Genomic DNA, 25,991 nt, shown 5'->3' on the forward strand with positions numbered 1-25,991 from the left:
GAAAACAGACCCAAGTCTCTCAGCCTTTCCTCATAAGATCTTCCCTCCAGACCAGGCAACATCCTGGTAAATCTCCTTTGCACCTTTTCCAATGCTTCCACATCCTTCCCGAAATATGGCGACCACAATATTCCAAGTATGGCCGCACTAGCAGCATGATATTGCTGCTCCGGAATTCAATCCCTCTACCAATGAAGTGGTCATGCTTAGTGATTCTGCCATGGACAGAAGCAGCTTCAGCAAGCAGTTTTGAAATAATGGATTTTTTATGTTCTTCCCTCTTTTTCGATCCCTTACCATCTACCACAGACCCAGTCCAGTAGTAATGTCCTTTTTCACTCAACCAGCTTGGTCACTACTGCTGAAGCCAAGACATTGTTAGTCATAGAGTCATTGAGGTCTAGAGCACAGAAAAAAGCCCTTCAGTCCATCGAGTCTGCAACAGTCAAAAATAACCAGCTAATCATTCTAATCTCATTTACCAACACTTGCCCCATAGCCTTGTATGGCTTAGAATTGCAAATGTCCATCTAAATACTCCTGAAATGTTATGAGGGCATCTGTGTGTACCATCCTTGCAGACAATGAGTTCCAGATTCCCATCACTCTCTGAGTGAAAAAATATTTCCTCACATCTCCTCTAAATGTCCAGTCCCTTACCTTAAATCTATGTCCCCTGGTCAATGCTTCCTTCACCAAGGAGATGGTCATGACCAGGTAATCAGGAGGAGGCTTTCTTGCCCATATTTGACCTGATGTCATGAGACTTCATGGGATCGAGAGTCGATGTTGAGTACTTCCAGGACAACTCTTCTCTGATTATATATATCACTGCACCACGTTCCAGTTGTCTGGGATATTGTCTGTAAGGTATGATTCCATGAGTATGATTATGTCAGGTAGTTATTTGACTCATTTATCAGATTGCTCTTCCAATTTTGGCACCTGCTCCAGATGTTAGAAAGGAGGACTTTGCAAAGCTGAGTTTGCTGTTGTTGTTTCCAGTGCTTCTGTTGATACCAGATTGTCTGTTTGGTTTCATTTCTTTTCTGAGGCTTTCCAGCAGTGAATGGCTTGCTAGGCCATTTAAGAGGGTAGTTAAGTGTGGATCAAATTGTTGTGTGTCTGGAAATGCATGTCAGCTATTCCAGGTAAGGATGGCAGCTTCCTTCCCTAAAGGACATTAGTGGACTCAATGGGTTTTATGTCAATCGACAATTGTTTCACAGTCACCACTGAAGTTTTAACTTCTTGTTTTTATTGAATTCAAATTCCATCGAAATGGTGGGATTTGAACTCATATCGCTGGGACATCACGTGTCTCTTTGAATTACTAATCAAGCAACGATACCTCCTCATTGGCTCCTCAACTCGTTGCACAAGCATAATACAGGAGTAACACTTCAATTCAGATTTCATGAGATGATTTAAAATTGTGTTTAATTTCCCACGTAGCACATGTAAGGTCCAAAACCACAGCCCAAGAAAGTATGCAAAAGATTGTTATCTCACAGCTATTGAGCTACCTCTAATTTCCAAACTCTCTTCCTCAATCTCTGTTGTGAACTCTCTTTCCATTCTCTGTTTTGATCTTGCTCCAATTTCATCCTCAAAAATAGAAATGGCTGGAAAAGCTCAGCAGGTCTGGCAGCGTCTGTGGAGAGAAATCAGAGTTAATGTTTCGGGTTGAGTGACCCTCCCTCAGAATGGAGTGTTACATTTCAGACTTGCTGCGTACCTTCTTACTGTTTCACAGAGCTTAGTCAGTTTGAAACACCCTTTCTCCCTAACCCTTAGCTCCATTCTTTCTCATAATCTCCTTACCTGAGTGTCATTCAATTTACAGATACTTAGGTTTGAATTGTTCAGAGACCTCACCTCACTGGTGTGGCCTGATGGGTGTGAGCAGCCTATTGATATTGAAATTGTAAGGTTGATGATATTTCCATCTATGGGCAGCAGGCAATTGTACTATGGGATAACATATTTATTCTGCAAGAATTCTTGAAAAATTCTGTCATTTTAATTATGACCTAATCAATTGCTTGTTTTTTTTAAAACAGATTTTCTGTTCTACTGATGTGTCTCTTGCAATTTGTTTCTGAATAAAGAGCAAAAGTTCATAAAAAGTACAGTTTAACTAGTACATTATCCATTTTGCACTTGAAAATGTTTGTCACTTATTGTGATTGCATTGACCCAATAAAATAAATAAAATCAGTTTGTATTTGATTCCAGGCAAGATCAAAACCTACAAAATAAGTATTTTTATAGTTTTTTTTCTTCCCCCCCCCCCCCACCCCTCCTTTTCTGAAGGCACTGACTCATTCCATGTTCAATTAAGTTGGACATCAATGACCTTCCTACATGACAGCAAAGTGACCATTCATTGTATGATGTCCCTCTACAGGTCAGTTGAGTGGTTTTAATACGAGATTAAATTTCTAGCAAGAGGTTAGTAATCAGGACCAGGAACTTTGTCTTTTTCTAGTTATGGGACATTGATAATGTCAAGCGTTTCTTGTCACTGAAAGAAATGTTTATGATTAAAGCAGCCATACGAGCTGAGAACTAAAAGCAATTGAGCAAATAGGTTCATACATTCTCATCTTGTTCAAAATTCAGCTTTCATTGCTTATTTCATATCAGTGATTTGGGTGTGTGGCCCATACCTTTGGATCATTTCTCTTTAACAACATTTTAATTGACATTTATAATATTTAAAAATTCATTCATGGGATGTGGGCATCACTGGCTGGGCCAACAGTTAATACCCATCCCCAATTGCCCAGAAAGCAGTGAAGTGTCAATCACATTACTATGGCTCTGGAGTTACATTTAGGCCAGACCAGGTAAGGACAGCAGTTTCTACCTACAATTGTCAATAGTTTCATGGCCTACATTACACTCCTAATTCTATAAGACCATAAGATCATAAGACATTGGAGTGGAAGTAAAACCATTCGGCCCATCAATCATCCACCATTCAATCATGGCTGATGGGCATTTCAACTCCACTTACCCGCACTCTTCAGAAGGTAGGTGTGGACTGTAGGGAATCTAATCTAACCTAATCTAAAAAAAAGATTTAGACAGTTTAGGAGAGTGGTCCAGAAAATGGCCCTTCATTCCTTGCGAGATCAAGAATTTATCAATCTCTACCTTGAAGACATTTAACATCCTAGCCTCCACTGTGCTCCGTGGCAATGAATTCCACAGGCCCACTCTCTGGCTGAAGAAATGTCTCCTCACTTCCTATCTAAATTGATCCCCTCTACTTATAAGACTGTGCCCACGGGTCCTCGTCTCCCCGTCTAACAGAAACAACTTCCCAGTGTTCACCCTTTCCAAACCATGCATTATCTTGTAACTTTTTGCAAGATCTCCACTCAACCTTCTAAACTCTGATTAATACAATTCCAGGATCCTCAGCCATTCCTCATATGTTAGGCCAACCATTCCAGAGATCATCTGTGTGAAACTCCGCTGGACAGGCTCCAGTGCCAGTATGTCCTTGGGGCCCAAATCTGGACACAGTATTCTAAATGGGGCCTAACAAGAGCTTAATAAAGTCTCAGAAGCAAATTGTTGCTTTTATATTCCAACCCTCTTGAGATAAATGACAACATTACATTCACTTTCTTAATCACGGACTCAACCTGCGAGTTAACTTTTAGATAATCCTGGACTAGCACTCCCAGATCCCTTTGTACTTTGGCTTTATGAATTTTCTCATCATTTAGAAAATAGTCCATGCCTGTATTCTTTTTTTTCCAAAGTGCAAGACCTCATATTTGTTCACATTGAATTTCATCAGCCATTTTCTGGACTACTCTCCTAAACTGTCTAAATCTTTTTTTTAGATTAGGTTAGATTAGATTCCCTACAGTCCACACCTACCCTCTGAAGAGTAACCCGCCCAAACCCCTTTTCCCTTTAATTAATGCGCCCTACACTACCCTACACCCTACAATTTAGCGTGGCCAATTCACCTATCCCACATCTTTGGATTGTGGGAGGAAACTGGAGCACCCGTAGGAGACTCACGCAGACACGGGGAGAATGTGCAAACTCCACACAGAGATAGTCACCCAAGGTCAGAATTGAACCTGGGACCCTGGTGCTGTGAGGCAGCAGTGCTAACCATTGAGCCACTATGCCGCCACCTCCTCAGTATTACCTGCCTGTCCACCTAACTTCACATCATCAGCAAACTTCACCAGAATGCCTCCAGTCCCTTCACCCAGATCATTAATATATAAAGTGAACAGCTGCGGCACCAACACTGAACCCTAAGGGATGCCACTTGTCATCAACTACCGTACCGAAAAAGAACCTTTTATCCCAAATCTCTGCCTTCTGTCAGACAGCCAAACCTCAATCCATGCTAGTAGCTCACCTCGAACACCATAGGCCCTCATCTTACTCAGTAGTCTCCTATGATCCACCTTATCAAAGTCCTTTGAAATTCTAGATATATAATATCCACTGGGTTTCCCTGGTCTAACCTACTTGCTACCTCTTCAAATAATTCTAACAGGTTTGTCAGGCATGATTTCCACTTACTAAATCCGTGTTGACTTGTTCTAATCCGACTCTGCACTTCTAAGAATTTAGCAATCTCATCCTTAACGATGGATTCGAGAATTTTACCAACAACCGAGGTTAGGCTAATTTGGCCTATAATTTTTCATCTTTTGTCTTGAGCGTTTCTTGAAGAAGAGGGTTGCAACAGCGATTTTTCAATCATCTGGGACTTTCCCTGACTCCAGTGACTTTTGAAAGATCACAATCAATGCCTCCGCTATTTCCTCAGCCACCTCCCTCAGATACTTATTGAGTTCAAATTCCACCATCTGCCATGGCAGGACACAAACCCAAGCCCCCAGAACATTACCAGGGTCCCTGGATTTAAATTATAGCAATAACACTTCACGGCTGTCAGATCCCCAATGGAGTATACTAGAAACAGATACATTAACATTGAGTCACTTCTTACATTGGGTGGACATTGGAACTACCAGAGTTCATCCAATATCTCAACAAACACTCTGTGCTTGAAGGTTGTTCCAATATTTCTCAACTTAGTCTTAACTGTAAGTCTTCCCTTTGAACACCATGGTGTTGAATTTGACAGCGTGCAGTGATGTAAAATGGGCGGGAGTCGGTGGCATTTTTACACCTAGGAAGATAAGACCATAACAGCAAGAGTAGAACACTCAGACCGTAGAAACAGTTTTGTCATTCAGTTAGATACTGGCCAATCTGTATCTCAAACTCCATCTTTCCTACAAGATCCTTTAACATCCTTGTCTGAAACAGATCTATCAATCTCCATTATAGAAGTTGCAATTGATCCCCAGTTTCAACAGGTTTTGAGGGGAAAAGTTTGCAATTTCCCCTGTCCTTTGTGTGAAGAGCCACTCCTCTCAAGATAAATGAGCCAGTTTGAATTTTAAGCTCGCATTTCCTTGATGTGGACCTCTCACCGGATGAAATAATTTATAACTGTCAATCTGTCAACTCCCTTAGTCAACTTAAACAACAGAATTAGATCACCATTCTTAATCTTCCATGCTCAAGGGCTAAGAAGCTTAGGTCTTCATTATTTTAGAAAGTGATTTTGAAAACAAAATTCGGCCCATTGGAATACATGAGTCACTTTTTTTGGTCTGTTGTTTTTGACGAGACAGGTGTTCATAACTTAAAGCAAGATTGATTTTCGCAAAACATAGCCAGCTGGATAGTGCGAACAGATAAAATAGAGAAAACATGTGCCTTTTCCTGAGTGGGGTTTGGACTAGTGCCGCTCTGGTACAAAACAGAAAACCTCATAAAACTCGCCTTTATCTGTTGCGATACTAAAGGTACGCCTGCGGTTTTTGTCCTGTGACCCTTTACTGTAATGTTACAAAAATACATGTAAGCTTCTCTTGGGTTTCGGTTGAAAAAAGCTGAGTATTTTGCTCCTTTTTCGGAGCAACAGTGCACCCTTTATGTTGGTCAATGTGAACTACTCCAAGAAAACCAAAGACAAAATCTTTCATGCATTTTTGAATGTGTATGACATTTCTCTCCTGCAATTTCCTTAAAATGCAGTAGAACCTAGACTACATCGAGAGAAGACAAGAGACCATGATTCACAAACAAATGTTTTCCAATTTTTAATGCTTATTCGTCAAATGGGTTAAATTCGATGATGAACTTGACTAATTGAGCCCAGGCTCACTTTAGAGGCTTGCAACCAATTTTTTTTTTAAGTGCTTAGCAAATCCATTCAAGTGCATGGCACCTTTAGGTTTATTTGCATGACTAAGTATATGTGGTAATTAAAAGGCTCCAACTTGCACGCAAATTTCATGGAAGTATTTGGGTTACTTTGGGGGCAGCTAGATGAGAACACATTGATTGCATCTCGTTTAGTTTCCAATATCAGCCAATGCAATTCAGCTGTGTGATGCCAAATGCTCATTAGAATGTCTAATTTTAAAGGACAAGTTTGCTTTAATGTCAGCTTAACATAGATATGAGACACTGATAAGGCTTTCAAAGAATTGTGTCAGCAGTACTCAAATGATCTGAAGAGAAACCTAAGGGCTCATTTACTGTCTCCTTATCTGCTATCCATTTTGTTTATTCTCCCATCCACCTTCTCTGCCTCAGAATTATTTTGGACCATAGGAAATAATACTCCTAAGTACATATTGACCACTTCCTTTCGGGGAGACCAGTGGTAACAAACTAATAAGTAGAAGACAATAGCAATCTTGAGTTACTTTCTTCATCCTTTTGGATTTGATGTTAATTTGATGTTTTGCTTTCTAATTTTTAACATTAATTTAATATATAACATTAATATTTCTTTTTGCAGTCTAGCTTTGCATTTGAAGATATTTTTATTTTTGCGCATTCTTATAAGTCTGCAAATTTCCAACTTTAAGCAAACATCTGCTTAATTTTTACCCTTCCATTCCAATGGAACATATTTCTCTTCATTTTGATTGATTCATCTCCTCTGAATTTTGCGCGTTTTTTTGTGCTTCCTAATATATAACTGTGATTTGTCTATTGTCCATCTATTAAACCTAAGTAAATAAGACAATACTATTATGCAGTGGTGTATATGTCAATGTATTGGTGTCAACAACGAGATCTGAATTATTTATCTTGGTTGGTTACAAGTTGAAGTTTACATTGAACATATTTTGTTTTCCCTTTTTGTTTTGATAATTGTAACTAAACATGAAGATGAGCTAATAGGGCTAAATTTAAATTTGACAAGACAGCAAATGTTGAAAGATACCACTATACCCAGGACCCCTCTAGCTGTTACCAATGAAGAGCCCCATTTATAAAATGTACTAAGCCCCAATATCTTGCAAGTCAACCCAATCAAAATTAATCCTCATTTTGGTTTGCTAATTCACACAGAAGACAGTGTCAAGAAATTAACAAACAATCAGAATAATGAAACCATCATCGTTATTGCAAACCTAATATGCTCATCAAATCCAGCTACACTGATTTTAGAAATACCATGCAATCTCGGGGTTGGTGGGTGAACTAGAGTCATAGAGTCATAAAGATTCTACAGCTTATAAAAATGTCCTTCTGCCCTGAGCATTTGTGTTGGCCAAGAACAACCATCTAACTATTCCTGATTAATACCTGCTTCTTCAAGTGAAGATAAATTCTGTCCCTCAGAATTGCTTCCAATAATCTCCCCTCTATTGAGGTTAGACTGACTGTCCCTTCCTGAATAATGGCACCATATTGGTACCCTCCAGTCCTTTGGCACTTCCTGGATGGCCAGAGAGGAATTGAAAGTTATTGCAAGCACCCCAGCTGTTTCTTCTCTTGCCTCACTCAACAACTCGAGAGATATGTCTACTTTTAAGCTTGCCAGACCACTCAGAATCACGTCTCTATCTATGATTTCTTTAATTGTATCACAGACCTTCTCCCTGAATTCTATACCCATATCATCCCTCTCACTGATGAACACTAACACTAAGTATTCATTTATAACTGTACCTAGATCCTCTGGCTCCATGCACAAATTACTGCTACAGTTGTTAATGGGCTTTACTCTTTCCCTCTATATCCTTTTACCCTTATTGTACCTGTGAAGCAACGTAGGATTTTTCTTTATTGTAATGTTCCCTTGTAACTCTCCTAATCTGCTTTTTAAGCTGCCTTTTGCACATTCTGTACTCCTCAAGAGCTTCTGCTGTTTTGAGACCTTGTTACCTGCCATGAGTGTCCCTTGTTCTCTTAATCCAATCCTGCATATCCCTTGATATTTAAAGTTCACAAGATTTGAAGTCCGGCCCTTTTTTCTTTACTGGAACATGTTGGCCTTGTACTCTCCAAACTTCTTGAATGCATCCCACTTTTTGGAGTGGAACTTTCCCTTTCCCACTTTGGCCAAATTGGATCTTATTAAAGTCAACCTTCCCAGTTTAGAACTTTAATTTCAGGTCCTTTTCCACATTAATCTTGCATCGAACTGAATAATGATCAGTGGCTTGAATGCTCCCCCACTGATACTTCAACCTCTTGCCCAGCTTTGTTACTTGACATTAAGTCCAGGACTAGCCCTCTCTTGTGGGACCTTCTACAGACTCACTTAAAGAAAGCTCTCTTGGATGCATATTAAGAATTATTCTTCTTCTAGGCCTTTCACATTATTGACTACCCCAGTTAGTATTGGGACAGTTAAAATCTGTTATGTCCTAGTATTTTTGGATATTTTCTAAACAACCTGTTCAGAGATGTTGTGACATATATTTGGAACAGTTCAAACTTGAACGTAGGCCTCCTGGCTCAGCTTTTACATTTCCCTGAAATATTCATCCAGCTCTGTTCTTCTATTTCTGTTAGACAGTTAGGGAGCTGATAGTACACTCACAGCAAAATGGTTGCTGTGTTTTGGTTTTCAAGCTCTACCCATATGGCTTCATTTGAGGACTGTTGTCATTCTCCTTGCTGCTATAACAGAGACCCTGATCAAAATTGCATTACCTCCTCCTTTTCAACCTTCTTCCCATCTCACCTGAAGACCCCGTATCTTAGAATATTAAGCTACCAATCTCGCCCCTCTAGCACCCATGTCTCAGTGTTAGCAATGACTTCATACCCCAATGTTTTAATTTGTGCCCTCAACACATTTGCTTTGTTCATCAGACTCTTGCATTACCATAAATATCATCAACCTTGCTCAACTCCCTTGTGCTATATCTGGCCTATGGTTTTCCTGACTCATTTGTTGTCTCCTTGAATTTTGGCTGTTCATCTCCCTTTCCAAAAGATTCTTTCTGAATCCCAGATGCTACATGGATATTACTAGATACTAGAGGGATTCTGTGTTTCTCCTGCAATATCCCAACAATACATTCGGCCTCAATATAGAACATTTCCAGACTTTGCTCTCTATTCTCAATATCTCAGAACAATGACCATTATATTAATGCAAATGAGCCAATTAGGGATGCATCTGCACCGTAAATGCATTAACTGAAGTCAGAATAAATGACAGTAAATCAAAATCAGAAATATTTCACCATTGTTTTTGTTTAAAAATCTTTTAGAGTTCAAATCTGTTTAGTTTTTTTTGGTGACGTACTCATATATTTTTGTCAGTTTGGTAAAATACTGAAATAATTGCTTAGAGACCTGTATCCCATCACCAAGTCACTCTTTATTTACTTGTGCACAGTACGCAGTACACTGGCTATGGCCAGCTCAGCTTGGAGTCAGTCCCTGAACTAAGGAGATTCTAAATCTCCTGGTTATTTTGGTCAGCCAGGGCTTTCCTGATTTTCCCAGGTTAACAACCCCAACGGAGGATTTCATAGTCAACTAGATCCAACTGATTTCTATTGCTACAGATACTGACCATGATCAGTTGGCTTCTGATTATAATGCTGCATTTTGATGATTTTGCTGAAATATGTTTCAGTTCACTAGCGTTTGTGCAGCATTTTTCAGAACCACTGGACATCCCAAAGCAGTTCACAGCCAACAAAGCACTTTCAGAAGTATTTTAATGCCTGCAATGTAGCAGCCAATTAATGCCTGGCAAGATCCTACGAACAGTAGTCTGATAATGACCAGCTTATCTATTTTAATCGTATTGATTGAGTGACAAATATTGCTAGGATTTCAGCTAGGAGTTTTTCAAACTAGTATCAAGTGTCCACCTAAGAGTGCATGAATCAGTTTATTTTAACATTTCATCTGAAAGTCTGCACCTCTGATCGTACTCACTCAACACTGCCCTGCAGTGACAGTCTTGTTTGTTACATTCAAACTGTTGTAGCAAGAACCTAATACATTTTTATCAGCTCGGTAGCTAATATGCTATCTAGGAGCTAGTGTCATGTATAGACTAGAGAATTTTAGTGAATCTTGTGTTTATTTTAGTAAGATCAGCAAACTGGCTGGAACATTGAGTTGAGCTTGCCAGTGCATTTTTGCAAGTTCATGATATATTTTGGTAAGTTTGCTGAACCGTCTTATCAAGTTGCCTGCAACATCTCAACATGGTTGTAGGTCTACTTTGGTTGAAATATTTCTGTCACGTTTGACAGTGCAGACATGATGGGCTGAATAGCATCCTTCTGTGCAGCAAGGCTTCTGCGATTCTATCAATGTTGAGTTTTCTGACTTATTCCAAAGTACAACTTGATGCAAAAGTGTAGAAATAAGGAAATCTCACATCGATCAACAGACCCATCAATAATTGAGCTTCCACCATCCTTTACTTGATCACTTGAAAATAGTTTGAAAGAACAAGAAGAGAAACAGTGAGTGAATTTTCACCTAATTTCTATTGTCAAGATCCCCCTAACTCACTGCCATCCCTTTGAATGTTTTTGAAATGTATATAGTGCACAAAGAAAGCAGCCATGTCTTCATCTATTGGGCTTAACAGGAACCATGGGTAGACATGACTGGCCCTGAGGAGAGATGTGATACCCAACTGCGCCCCCTAGCCTCTCCACCCAGGTCCAACTAAAGGATGTCGGATGTTAGACAGATGCGGCTAGCTAGCGACAAAAGAACGTAGACAGCGGTTTTACTGTCGCGAGTTGTGGCCTTTACAAAAAAACATATTTTCTTTGCAACAACGAAACCGATATATTTCTCTTCAATAATTGCATGAAGTATGCAGCAGTGGGCTGGTATGTGATACTTCTGGCACCTTTCCTTTGGGTTTTTTTTTGTAAACTTTGAAAAGCAATGTATGTAGGTCAGCCGAAAGTCAACCCATCTCTTTCAAAGAAACAAAAGAAAAAGATATATGTGGTCTGTTTCCTGTAAATGTTTGTGGAATTTGCGTACCTGAGCATTATTTCAGAAAACCGGAGAAACGACTTCTTATTCCTTTATATGGGTTTTAACACTTGGCCAGCACTTGTCACCATCTGTAATGGGAATGCCGACATTTGACTCTGTCACTCAGTTAAGTCAGTGGTTAGCAATACCAAGTTAGTTAAAACTTCAGAGATTCAGCCTTCAATTTTTAAAAAAAATTCATTCCCGGGATGGGGGTATTGCAGTGGTTCTGGAGTCAAATGTAGGCCAGGTGAGGTAAGATGGCAGCTTCTTTCCCTAAAAGGCATTAATGAACAAGATGGGCTTTCCTCCAACAATCAACTCATGATCATCGTTAGACTCTTAATTCCCGATCTCTTCCTTTTTTAACTGAATTCAAATTCCACCATCTGCCATGGCAGGATTCAAACCCAGGTCGCTGGAACATTACCTGGGTCTCTGGATTAATAGTCTAGTGATAAGGCCATTAGACCATCACCTCAAATAGCACAAAAAACTGTTTTGGAATGTATTGCCAACTTTCTTGTTTTATGCAATGACCATCTCACAACTGCATCATCGAAGTATCTTATGAATGAAGCCTTCTCGATAATCGAATGTTTAATAGATCAGAAACACACCCTTAACCTTATGAAGCCTTGCTGAGTGCTTCCACTCACAAAGACAGTGACTGGGAATAGTACCTTGTGTTTCTGTGCTCATACTGAATGGCCTAATACCTTTAGGTTGCAATGAATGCCCATCCAGAGTATACAGGGAAATGAGAGTAAATAGTGGTTCCTTTTTGATGTGATTTGGACTAGAACTGGGTGAAGGTTATACATCATCAGAGCTGAAAGGAATGGAATAGAAAGTGAAATAAATCAAGTATCACTTTGCCTATTTACCTTTCTTGAAAAAGAACATTAACACTGTTTCTTTCTCCACCCATGCTGCCAAATGTGCTGGGTTTCTCTTGCATTTTCTTTTATTAATTTTAGATTACCACCACCTGCATCATTTTGCTTTAACCTGTTATTCAGACTATGAATGGATCCATTCCTGAGCCTGAAGCCTATTCACATGGCAGCTAATCTGCTGTAATGGTCTCTGAGCTGGATTATAGCAGAATTTTGGAGAAACAGTTTTGTTGTTAGCTTTTCCAAAAGAACAATCAATCACTCCAGGGTAAGTTCCTGCCTTTGTGTTGTGAAGCAAATATTTCCTCCATACAAATGCATATGTGAAACTTTTGATTGTAGTTCTTTCTTTGTTTTGATGCCATTAAGCTAGGCTAGGTTTTACTGTAGGATACACTTGGTATCATGCAGTAATCATTCTCATTGAGATCCTTGGATTTCAGTGACAATATTTGCATTTTGCACTTTACATCTTGTTAATACTGAAGGCTGGAAAAAGATTCTGATTCAGATGTTGAATGTACAGCAAAATGTATTAGGAATATCACAGATTTTGCTCAGTCATTCAGAGCCCTGCTTAATCATTGGTGGTAGGTTATTCCACAAAGTGAATTGTACCGTTCCTCAAACTTAGATTTCATAGATGTAGGGTAAATTGCAACGGCATGTACGTGCAATCCTTTCTTGTTTACATTTCCCACCATCCCAAACATTGATGTCAGTCAGCGAAAGAGGGAAAATGAATAGAGAAAGAGCTAAGCATTCTGGTCCCAGATCTATTGATAAAGAGTCTGGAAGGGGATGGTGCTATCACTGGAGTTGTTGCTTTTATGGTGAGTGGGTGGGGGTGTGGTGGCGGGGGGGGGGGGGGGTGGGGTGGAGTGGGGACCCAAACACTTTAGTTGAGTAGCCGGCCAATAAGAATGTCAGCGTTCAAAATCAGCCACTCTGGCATATAAACCATCCCGGCACATCAACCATCCCAAATGATATGCTGATCGGTCAATGAATGCTGTAGTTCTGAGCTCTTGTGGCGATCCTGGCGGAAGGATGTTTGAGTGAAAAGCAAGGTAAACCAATGCACCTAACTCTGCCTCACTTTTACCTGAATTGATGCTTCTTAACCCCATGCTCCATGGCAGGAATAGGCTTCCCCTGTCCATAGACATTCCAGATTAACATCTACTTCTCCCTTCCTCATTCTTGATGGTGCTCCATGATTGACGGCTGCTATGCATATCCCCTGCTTCCCAACCTAACTTTCTCCCCCTCAGCAGTATTATGATTGTGAGAGACTGTGCCCTTCGTCCTTCCCACAAACTGGGCATGGAAAGGAGGACAACCAAGGTTGAAAACCAGCCAACTACCAACTTCCAATTTGTATGAATCTTGGATAATGTGCCATCAAGTGTGAATCAAAGTTAAACCCAACTCTTTCACAAAGCCTCCAAACCCTTCAATGATGATCGGGAGCTGGGGCATGTTCTTTCTCTCACTAGTTCTGCTTTTTGAGCAAAAAGGACACAAACTTTCTTTTTTTTATTAATTAGCTCTACTTTTTGCCACTTCATAATGGTATTTTTTATTGATTACTCCATTTTTAAAATTATAATTTATTGCTTTGATTTTGATTTTATTTTGCCCTTAATGTTGTTTATGCTTTATTCTTCTGTCAATTTTTTGTTGAAATTTATGTGCTGCCAAACCAGATCTCAGTCAGTTGCTGCTTGGTATCTTGCTGAATGGGAGATTCAGTAGAAGCCTGGTTGCTTTATGAAGGGATGGCTAAAGTGATTATGTTTGTTGCAATAGGATCTGGAAATATTGGAAATGTTCAGCAAGAGTGGCAGCATCTATGCAGCGAAAGATATAGGTCAGTGACACTTCATCAGAACAAGTACAGATTGTGGACTGGAAGTATTAACTCTGTTTCCCTTTCCACAGGTGCTGCGTGGTCTGCTGAATATTTCCAGCATTTTCTGTTTATACTTCAGATTTCCACCATACGCCATACCATCTGCATCCTTGCCCTTTGTTTACATGCTCCATGCTGGGCATTTGTAAGTGTTGTTGGATTCAAGTTAAAATGAGAAAATATTTATCACTCGTAGAAAGTGAATTTTTTCTGGTAGCAAATTCAAGTTTTTAGGATGTTGCTATCTCACTATTACATAGGGCCAGATTCAAAACAAGGCAGAGATGGTTGTATAATATGAACAATTAAGTTGTGCGTAGTTGACTGATAAAGCAGTGGTTGTAAACTGTATCATATTGAAACCTGAGCTGTTAATGGGTTTTATAAATAGAGACAAAGGATACAAAAGCCAAAAGCTATTGCTAAAGTTTTATAGAGCTATTTAACCCCACTGTGACTATTGTTCCCAGTTCTGGGCACCAAAAGGGTTTGACAGAGGTTTGAGAGATAAGGGGTCAGAAACAGGAAAAACACACAGGCTCAAGGTTTCTCTGTCTGGTGTTGCCTGTCTGGATTGTTTCGAGAGTGTGGTGCTGAAAAAGCACAGCAAGTCAGGCAGCATTCAAGGAGCAGTAGAATCGACGTTTTGGGCAATGATGATTCCTGATGAAGGGCTCTTTCCTGAAACGTTGACTCTCCTGCTCCTCGGATGCTGTCTGACCTGCTGTGCTTTTCCAGCACCACACTCTCGACTCTGATCTCCAGCAACTGCAGTCCTCACTTTCACCCTGTCTGGGTTGTTGGTCAGTTTTGCATATTATTATTTATAACTCAAAACAGTTAGGCCATTCATGCTGCAAATGTGATGCATTAAAGGTATTGAAGATGCTGCTTTGAAGAAGGTGTCAAACAAGGATGCCTTGAAGGGCTCATGCCCGAAACGTCGATTCTCCTGCTCCTTGGATGCTGCCTGACCTGCTGCGCTTTTCCAGCAACACATTTTCAGCTCTGATCTCCAGCATCTGCAGTCCTCACTTTCTCCTAATTGATTTTAACCTACCGCGAATCCTCTTACAAGGAGGCCTTCCTTGAAGAAGCTCTCTTCAGAAAGCTCATGCCCGAAACGTCGATTCTCCTGCTCCTTGGATGCTGCCCGACCTGCTGCGCTTTTCCAGCAATACATTTTCAGAAGGTATCAAACCTCAAGGAGTGTGTCGGAGTTGTCTTTGCATCATTTGGAGAAGGGCAGCTGGAAACTTGGCAGATGCCCTGACAAATATTTATTCTTTAATCACCATTTAAACAGATTATCTGGTCATTATTTTATTACTGTCTTTGGAATTGTGACATGCAAATTGTTTGCTACATTTCTTTTATTGAAACAGTGAATACATTCCAAAAATGCTTCACTGGTTGTGAACAATTTTGGGATGTCCTGGCATTTTAAAAGTCGCTATATAACTGCAATTATATATTTCTTTCTCATGTGAATTAGTGTCATTGATATATATTCTAATTGCCACAATCTAAAATATTGTGGTGCTACTAAAAACTCACTTCAAATGTTGTCTTTTCCAGAGAATACTTAGGCAGACTTCATCCGTAGAACAGCCAAAACCACTCAGCTACAAATCTATTAATCTGTGAGTCTACGCAGCCTCACTTTTCCTCTGCGCCTTGAATTATTGTGACAAAATGAGTTTGGGATCATAATTAACCAAATTTAATTTTAGCAGCATGGCATCGATTCTGATGAATTGAAAAAAATCGCATCACTGTACAATTTGAAGAATCCTAAATTGACAAACAAGTCATCTAACCAGAATGCTGAAGCCCCTTTCAACACGAGTTAAACACAATTTACCTCACACCATTACTTACGATGCAACCAAAAGATGATGAATTCAATGAGAATGTATTCCGCAAAGATCACTTTTGGGAGAAAATTCTACTTATCTTTTTACGTATATCTGAGGCAGACCCCATATCACTTAAAATCTAACTTGTGCCAGGTACCTTTCAGTTTATTTGGCTTTTTTTTTAAACCTGTTTTTTTTTTAATTTCTGTCTCAGTCCAGGTAGAGGGTGTGTGAGGGAGTAATGAATTCTCCCTGTTGCTAATTTCATAGAAAAAAATGTTAGTGTCAGCAGAAACTGGAATTTCCTGTTTTAAAATCAATCAATTGCTGGCAAGATCATTTTGTCTGACTGCTGCAAACTTGTCTTCAGTTGGGATCTGATTGTCTCAGTTGGCTGGACAGTTAGTTTATTTTGCAGTGGGATGCTAACAGTGTGAGTTCAATTCCCCAGTGGTTGAATTTGCTATGATGAACAAAGAACAGTACAGCACAGGGATTGGCTCTTTGACCCCCGAAGACTGCGTCGAAACATGACACCACTCCAAACTAAAAACGTTTTGCATCTATGCAGTCCACATCCTTACATTCCCTGCCTATTCATGTATCTGTCAAGATACCTCTTAAACATTGCTATTGTATCCGCTTCTACTACCTCCAATGGTAGCACATTCCAGACAATTACCTCCCCCGTGTAAAAAAAGCTTGCCTCTCACATTTCCTTTAACCTTCCCAGCTTTTTCCGTAAACCTTAGTAATCAATATTTGTTCTCTGGGAAAATGATTCTGACTATCCATTCTATCCATGCCTCTCATTATTTTATCAATCTCCATCAGGTTGCCTCTCAGCCTCTGACATTCAAGGGAAAACAAACCAAGTTTGTCCAATCCCTCCTCATAACTAATATCCTCAAAACCAAGCAGCATCCTGGTAAATCTTTGCTGTATCCTCTCAAACTCTTCTTCTTAACTCCTCCCCTCACCTGAGGTGCGGTGATCCTCAGGTTAAACCAGCAAAAATTATCTCTCTCTGGTAAGAGACCAGCCCAACTGTATTCTTTAGATACGAGAGCTGATAGATTGTCAGGCAACACCACTTACTGAAGATTGTTATATTTGAATGCAACCCAAGAGCAATCTTTTATATTCTGATGGGCAGAGCTTATCAAATGGTATCAGTTAACTCTTTTTGGGGTGAACTGCTGAAATAACTCCACAGAGGCTGGTGTCCCATTACCAAGTCACCCTTTATTTACATGTGGGGACTCCTTGACACTGATCCGGTTCCCTCAGAGCCAGCTCTCAGAGTGAACAGGAAGGAGGAGAGTCCTTGCAAGTGCACACACACTCACACTGATCCAGCTCTCGAAAGGAAAACACCCGAGTGGCCAGTGACAAGCAGTGCCCTTGACATCAAAGGGCAATGAAAACTCCTGCTTATTTTTTTTTTAAATTAACCCCCACACTACTGCCTAACTGCGGTAGTGCTTATTTTTTCCCCAGCACCCATGGTGTGTGCGTGCAGGTGTGAGACACAGTGAGAGACACAAGGTGACACACCTGTCCTTTTTTTTTACTGCCCTTCACATCAAAGGGCAATGCACACCCCTGTTTTTTAATCTTTTTTTTCTTCTTTTTTTAACCCCCCCACTACCGCCTAACCGCAGTAGTGTTTATTTTTTCCCCAGCACCCATGGTGTGTGTGTGCAGGTGTGAGGCACAGTGAGAGACACCAGGTGACACACCTGTCCTTATCTGTCAGCCAGGGCTCTCTGATTGGACCAGATTAAGAGCCCCAATCAGTGAACTCATATGCTATGATGTCCACCTGGCTGACCTTGTTACAATCACTGCAATTGCCTATATTACACATTGTGATTAGACAGGGTCTGAACACTTAACTCTCAGCTTTAAATGCTGGAATTATGTCACTGGAACATGATTGCAATCATTTCATTAATATTTTGGCTGTGTTGGGTAGGTGCTTGACATTGAGGCAAAAACAAGTCCAATAAAATGTCACATGGCATTGAGGGGAAATAGCAGAGGAAGAACTCAAATGATCTGACACAAGGCTCAATATTTTCACAATGCCAGTTGTGGAAATTCAGTGCTGAAAAGGAAATATTATATAATTTAATTGGATTTCTTCCTGGAAACATGCATAAAACGGATAAGGCCCAATTAATCTTGGTTTGGTGTTGCATGGTTTTTGTGCCTGTGAAAGACATGTGCCGGTATTGAAATCTTTGGGGGTGAGCTGATTGGAGTTGCTCTGTTTTTCTGACAGCTCTTTAACATATGCATGCAGGTGCAGCTTTGTTGCACATATATTTAAGTGCTGTACTTGCGTATGCCAGGTAACGAATGTGTAAGGCAATATTAACTTCTATTTATATTGCACCCTTAGCATGGTAAAACATCCTAATGTATTTCACAGAAGGATTATCAAGTAACATTTGATGACAGGTAAAGGTGTGTTAAGGACAAATGAATAAAGGTTTGGTCAAAGAGTGAGGTTTTAAAGAGTTTCTTGAGGGCGTGTTCGAGAGGCACAAAGGCTCAGGGAAGGAATTCCAGAGCTTAGTACCTTGGCAGCTGAAGGCATGGCAGAGTGGAGCAAAGTAAATATGCCGAAGAAACCATTTCTTTTGAAAGCTGCATATTTCTCACAGGGTTCACAGAGTTAGTTCAGAGAGGTAGGGAGTCCAGGAGAGAAAGAAAATTTTACATTTGAAACATTGCCAGACTAGAAGCCTCTTGAGATTAGCAGAACGATAGAAGAAATATACAGATAGATGTATTGGCAGTAGATTCGACAGACTGTCAGTTTATATTGTTAAATCCCTTCAGATTAGTAAGCTAATGCTGTGTGTGCTGAGGAATCCTTTTTATTTACATGTGTAAGTGCAGGTGCTTGAAAATTTCAAGTTCACGTGTTATTTCTGATGATGGTGTTTTTTTTTCCTGTTTACACCATTCCACTATTTAAATCAATTCTGCACTTACATCATGATGCTGTTTATATCACTGTGTTGTTTATGTCACACTGCAGTCCTTACATCAATATCCCCATTATATTACTGTACTGTTTTGCGTAAGTGCACTGTTTATATCACTGCATTGTTTACATTGTTTCACTGTTGACAACATATCACTGTTTACCTCACTCATTGATTCACCGAAGCATGAGTCAATGAGATACATTTCGACTTTAGTACATCTTCAGTGTCTCTTCACAGCTGTCATACATCCCTAAAAAGGCCCAAACATCAGAAAGAACATAAGAAGGCCATTTAGCACTTTATTCAGTATTCAGCAAGATCATGGCCAATCTGCCTGCTATCTCCATAGCCACATCTGTCCCATACCCCTTTTGTAGGGACATTGTCACTGCCTCACTCTCTCATGAATGGGCGATGACAGATGGAGAGTTTAACCTGAGGGTCACCACACCTCAGGTTAGGGGCATGGTGGAGAAGGTAGGACCTTCATGGTAACACCTGGCATGGGATTGATCCTGCACTATTGTGCATCACAAGCCAGCACCCAATGATTGAACTAACCAACCCCCTTTTCCGTATGAACTACCACAACCCCAACCCTTGGTTTACAAAAACCTCTCAGTTTCAGTTTTAAAATTGATAGCTGATTTGGCATAAATTATCATTCTCAACTTCTTTGTGTGAAGAAGTCTTTCCTAACTTTACTGCTGAAACATCAGGATCTTTTGGTATCCTGTGCAACCTAGGCCTCCACTCGCATCTCACGCTTACAGTTACTCTATCTGTTCCCCTCAATATCTTGAAGTTTTCAATCAAATTGCCCACTAAATATTTAAATTTCAGGAAATACAATCCCAGTTTATTTAATTGGCCCCATTACCCGTTCTTCCCACCAGCTGCAAACACTGTCCCTTCCTTTCCCATCTTATATAGCTCGACAACTGGGTCATTCTGGTCAATCTGAACTGCACTTTCTCCAAGGTTGTTCCTAGGTTGTGATGCCTAGAACTTCTAACCCTTTGTGGCATCATCTTCTTGATACAATGGCCAGTGTTCCATTGTCCTTTTTCTCATTATTTTCCGGATCTCTTCACTATATTTTCATGACTGATGTAGCTGTCCCCTTCCACCCATTTCCAAGTATCTTACAACTCCTGTGGCTTCACATTTCAATCAATGTGAGATGTGAGAAAACAATGGTGAGCTGATCATTCATCCCTCGATAGCACAACTGCATCAACTACCTCAACTGCACCATCACCTACAGTTAACATTTGAGAAGGAATTCATGATAAATGCACTGGAAACTCTTTTTACAAAGCCAGTGGAAAGCCTTCAGGGTTGAACTTTAAATAAGCAAATTAGGGACTTCTTTAATTCTTACTAAGTTGTTCAATGGGGCTGATGTTTGTCTGGAAACTCTTGGGTCCGACTCAAAATGGTATTGTACCTTTTGACTGGATAAGATCATGAAAGAACTCGCTGTTATTTTTAGAAAGAGTTAGTGACTGTCTGGATTTCATTTCCTTTTCTGAGCGCCAGCCATATTTGTGCATCTTTTTTTAACCATAAGAGACGCTGTTTCCGCTTCAACAACATTTCTTTGTGGTGTTTTAATCTGATTTTTTTCATTTCAAAAAAAGAATTAAAACTCAAGTTAAACACAGACAAACTCACACTGTTCAGCAGGAATAAAAACAGCAGCAGAAGCGCTGTGCTTTAAAGCAAAGGAGAAAGAGTGAGAACAGTTGGAAGCTGACTCCTGAAAGATTTGAGCTGTTTGCTGCCTTTAGTGCTTAATGATTGAAGAGTCTCCAACTTATCTCGATAACATGAGGGAATGTGCCTTCAGAGGGTCCCATGGGTGCTGAGACATTTGTCGATTTGCAAAAGTGCACCTGTTTTCTATTTCACAACAGCTGCAAAAAAAGAATTCTCTGGATTTTACAGATTTCATCAGATATAATTACTTGATTTGATTTTCTCTCCAAGAAACGTAAGAACTGAGATTGAGACTGCCCATTCATCTGTGTCCCCTTCCCTGTCCTCACTCCGGATCTGTATTCTTCCACTAACTGCCAGCTCCCAGATACTCGTTTCCCATGAGTTCCATTCACTGCCCCCTCAACTCAATTCTGCTCACCCTGGCCCCAAAGTTAACTTAACTTACACCGTAAGTGGCTACGTCTGATCAGGAATGCTTGCCTGCTTTTCAAACAATCTTCGTCAGCCACTAATTCAATGGAATAATCACCTGTTTGCCACCTCTCTAACATTCTATTTCTCTCGAATGTCCTTGAGTTTATTGTTGCTTGACATATCCACGTTTATATTTCTTACTCATTGAATCTTGACAAGCACCGTACCAATGAAAAGACTCTAATCAATGAAATAAAATGACAGCTTACATAACTATAATGCATTATCCCTCTTCACTTTTGTCAACCATTTCCTTTGCCTTTGATATCGGCCACAACACTATCTCTCTCTCATGCCTTTCTTCCATTATCCCCATTACCAACTTTTCTCCTTTGCTGCTTTACTGTCAGCCATTCTTTTGTCTGTCTAACTGTCTTTCTCTCACTCATGGGGACCCTGTCTCCATTTAGCCACTCACCCCTTTTTCCCCCACCCCCATCATCAACACAAATGTGGGGAGGTGATTGCTTCAAGTATTATCGCTGGGGTGTTAATCAAAGCCACACTTAATGTCCTGGGCACCCAGGTTCAAATCCTCCCCTCGTGGAACTTCAATTTAATAAATGTCTGGAATTAAAGAGTCTGATGATGACAGTGAATCCATTGCTGATTGTCTGAAGAACCCATCTGCTTTACTATTTGTCCTTTGGGGAAGGAAACTACCGTCCTTACATAATGTGCATGTGACTCCAGATCCACAGGCAATAAATGCTGACCTAGCCAGTGATGCCCTTGTGCTGTGAATAAATAGTAAAAAACGTCTTTCCCTCGCTATTCTCAATTCTGAAGAAGGGTCACTGGACATGAAATGTTAACTTTGCTTTCTCTCCTGATGACAGACCTTGCTGACTTTCTGTTTTTGTTTCAGTGGAACTGCCTTTCATTGTTTCCATTTTTCCCTATCTAACCCTTGGATCAACAGGACCCATCAGGGCTGTCCTGCTTTCACACCTACTTACTGTCTCTTGGCAATATCATTCACGGGATCAACTTCCATTCTCAACACTGGCAAAACCACATGCACTTGCTCACGCCTGTCTTAATTTTTCCACTGCTCCTGCAACACCGTGATGTTTGCCCGTCATCTATTCTGGAATGAATCGCACTTTGCTCCAGGCAGACATGCAAATGGCCAAAGACATTGTGCTCCCATATCAAACTCTGCATCCTTGCGAGCAACTCCAACACCTACCGCAACCATTGTTGAAGATCCATCCAGACTGTTCAGAACCATATCAGTCCCTGAAGTAAACTTTCAGCGCCATCTCTTTACCATCACAAAGATCGCCGAAATCCAACTGTCTGACATTGCATCGACTCTAAACTTTGCCCACTGCTATATGAAATATATCAAATTTGCCAACAATGCTGCCAGACACAAATGATGCAATCTTTTTTAAAGAGGAGTTAAGGCAGCAGAATGCTGTCGGGAATGGGCTCTGAGGTTTTGAGTCATAGCCCATTGACATCTGAGCAATGTGACTTTCAGTGAACAAACTGTGGTGGTCTCATTTGTGATACTGGATTTACCAAGGATCATTTAATTGCCGTGAACCCATCATTTTAAGAATGGGAGGAAATAACTTTGAAATGTCTCACAATTCATCAGCTCCATAGGCTGATCACCAAGCACACTAGGTATGAAAAAACTGGATCATTTGTTTCTTTTTAATATTTGTGTGAGCACTACTGGAAGGCAACGTATATCACTGAGAACTCACTGCTCTGAGAATGTGTCATTGGGGATCCTCCTTGATCTGTTGCAGTCCTTGTGATGGTACTCATAATGATGTGGGGGTGGACAAAGTCACACAACACCAGGATATAGTCCAACAGGTATATTTGGAAGCACTCACTTTCGGAGCGCTCCGAGAGCTTGTGCTTCCAAATATACCGTTGGACTATACGTCGAGAGTGTGGTACTGGAAATGCACAATAGGTCAGGCAGCATCCAAGGAACAGGAGAATCAACATTTTCGGGCATAAGCTCATCATCAGGAATGAGACTTATGGGCCGGGGGGAGCCAAGAGTTGACTGGGGCATGTGTGACAGGTAGATGGAGGTGGGGGGGAAAGGGTGTCTCCCACCAGCCCACAAGCCTCATTCCTGATGAAGGGCTTATGTCTGAAACATTGACTCTCCTGCTCCTCGGTTGCTGCCTGACCAGCTGTGCTTTTCCAGCATCACCCTCTCGACTCTGATCTCCAGCATCTGCAGTCCTCACTTTCTCCTATTGGACTATAACCTGGTGTTGTGTGATTTTTAACTTGATACTCATAATGTTAGCTCTCAAGGAGGGTATTTGGGGATTTTGACCTAGAGACAATGAGGGGACATCACTCTCATGTTAGAAGATGTTATGACTCCTGTATTTTCACGGAAAGATGTTGTGAGAAGGGGACCAGGTGCAAGGGATGTCAGAAGAAAAGAGCAGAGTATCACAAAAGGAAATGGTCCTTTTGGAAAGCTGAAGTGAGAGGGAAGAGAAAATGTGTTTGATGGTGGCAACTTTTAACAATGTTGATTGAAGCCAAGAAACTGAGGAGAATGTCCTTAATCTTCTTCGGAATAGTGTTTTGTGACCACCTGGTATCCATATATAGTCAAAAACAGAAATTGCTGGAAACACTCAGCAGGTCTGGCAGCATCTGTGGAGAGAAATCAGAGGTAACATTTCTGGATTATGAGGAAGGTCACTCGACCCAAAACATTAACTCTGATTTCTCTCCACAAGTGCTGCCAGACTTGCTGAGCTTTTCCAGCAATTTCTGTTTTTGTTTCTGATTTCCAGCATCCATGTAGAGTTTTGGTTTCAAGTTTTATCTGAAAGATTGCAGAATGGATTTTCATTCCTGAGACAGATAGCATGTGTGAGGAAATTTCCTATTTTGCCACACCCATTGTATAGAATGGGAAAATAGGCTGGGGAGGTTAATAATGATATTTGACCACTGCATGATCTTGAATGAATCCTGTGAACATTTCTTTACGGGCCCACAATGGTTTTTCTGAAGCTGCTTTTCTGTACTGGCTGTTTGTTACACTGTATAAGAGAGAGACTGTTTCATTCCAAGTGTTGGATTTTACCTTGGGCCAGGATCGCGAATGGTGCTTGGAATGAACCTAATCCTCCAGGGTCACCGACAGGCAGGACGGCGAATTGCTATTGTCGAGTCTTCGCGTAATCACATTTAACCGAATCTGAAAAGATGGACAGGTTGGACTGAAGGGTCTGTTTCCATGCCGTACATCTCTATGATTCTATAACTGTTTGGATACACTCTGCGATCCAAGATATTTTAGGTGAGGAAGATGGGATTCGGGGAAATGTTTAAGGGAAGGGAAAGGCAACCTGATGCTTCGGAGGCCTTCTGGAGTATTCCAGGATGGAATGCAGGTCTGTAACGAACTAGATAGCACAATTAGGACCCCCGCAAGAATGGGGGATGGTCACAAATGGAAAGGGAGAGACGGGGGTTATTCATAAAGGCTGCCGTACATGAGTGCTTGCGGGAAGTGGGCTTCCTCAAAAGCAAGGATAGTATATTGTAAGTGGGATGGATATTGTTAACAGCTTTGCGTTCGATGTGTAGGGAATTGGGAGAGTGCCAGGCCAATAACTGGCAACTTGAGGCCACATTGATGTGGTAGAACAATGTAACATCACCCTAACAGAAGCAGCTAAGACAATGCAGGAGAGAGCCAAGAGGATGGAGGAGAAACAGAATCTGATAGTTTGCCATCTGGCAATGGTACAACAGTGAAAGAGGATAAAATTGCACAATTGGAAAGGTGGCCCAGTCAAAATGCGCACATTATTTACCTCACGATGGGACCCTGACCATTGGGATGGAGACATTTATAGAGCCATAGAGTCATAGAGATGTACAGCATGGAAACAGACCCTTCGGTCCAAAACAACCATGTCTAACAGATATCCCAACCCAATCTAGTCCCACCTGCCAGCACCCGGCCCATATCCCTCCAAACCCTTCCTATTCATATACCCATCCAAATGCCTCTTAACTGTTGCAATTGTACCAGCCTCCACCACTTCCTCTGGCAGCTCATTCCATACACGTACCACCTTCTGTGTGAAAAGGTTGCCCCATAGGTCTCTTTTAAATCTTTCACCTCTCACCCTAAACCTATGCCCTCTAGTTCTGGACTCCCCCACCCCAGGGAAAAGACTTTGCCTATTTATCCTACCCATACCCTTCATAATTTTGTAAACCTCTATCAGGTCACCCCTCAGCCTCTGACGCTCCAGGGAAAACAGCCCCAGCCTGTTCAGCCTCTCCCAAAGCTCAAATCCTCTAACCCTGGCAACATCTTTGTAAATCTTTTCTGAACCCTTTCAAGTTTCACAACATCTTTCCGATAGGAAGGAGAACAGAATTGCATGCAATATTCCAACAGCAGCCTAACCAATGTTCTGTACAGCCGCAACATGACATCTCAACTCCTGTACTCAATACTCTGATCAATAAAGGAAAGCATACCAAACGCCTTCTTCACTATCCTATCTACCTGTGACTCCACTTTCAAAGAGCTATGAACCTGCACTCCAAGGTCTCTTTGTTCAGCAACACTCCCTAGGACCTTACCATTAAGTCCTGCTAAGATTTGCTTTCCCAAAATGCAGCACCTCGCATTTATCTGAATTAAACTCCATCTGCCATTTCTCAGCCCATTGGCCCATCTGGTCCAGATCCTGTTGTAATCTGAGGTAACCCTCTTCGCTGTCCACTACACCTCCAATTTTGGTGTCATCTG

The sequence above is a fragment of the Chiloscyllium plagiosum genome, chromosome 10 (genome assembly GCF_004010195.1).
Source record: "Chiloscyllium plagiosum isolate BGI_BamShark_2017 chromosome 10, ASM401019v2, whole genome shotgun sequence".
Taxonomy (NCBI): domain Eukaryota; kingdom Metazoa; phylum Chordata; class Chondrichthyes; order Orectolobiformes; family Hemiscylliidae; genus Chiloscyllium; species Chiloscyllium plagiosum.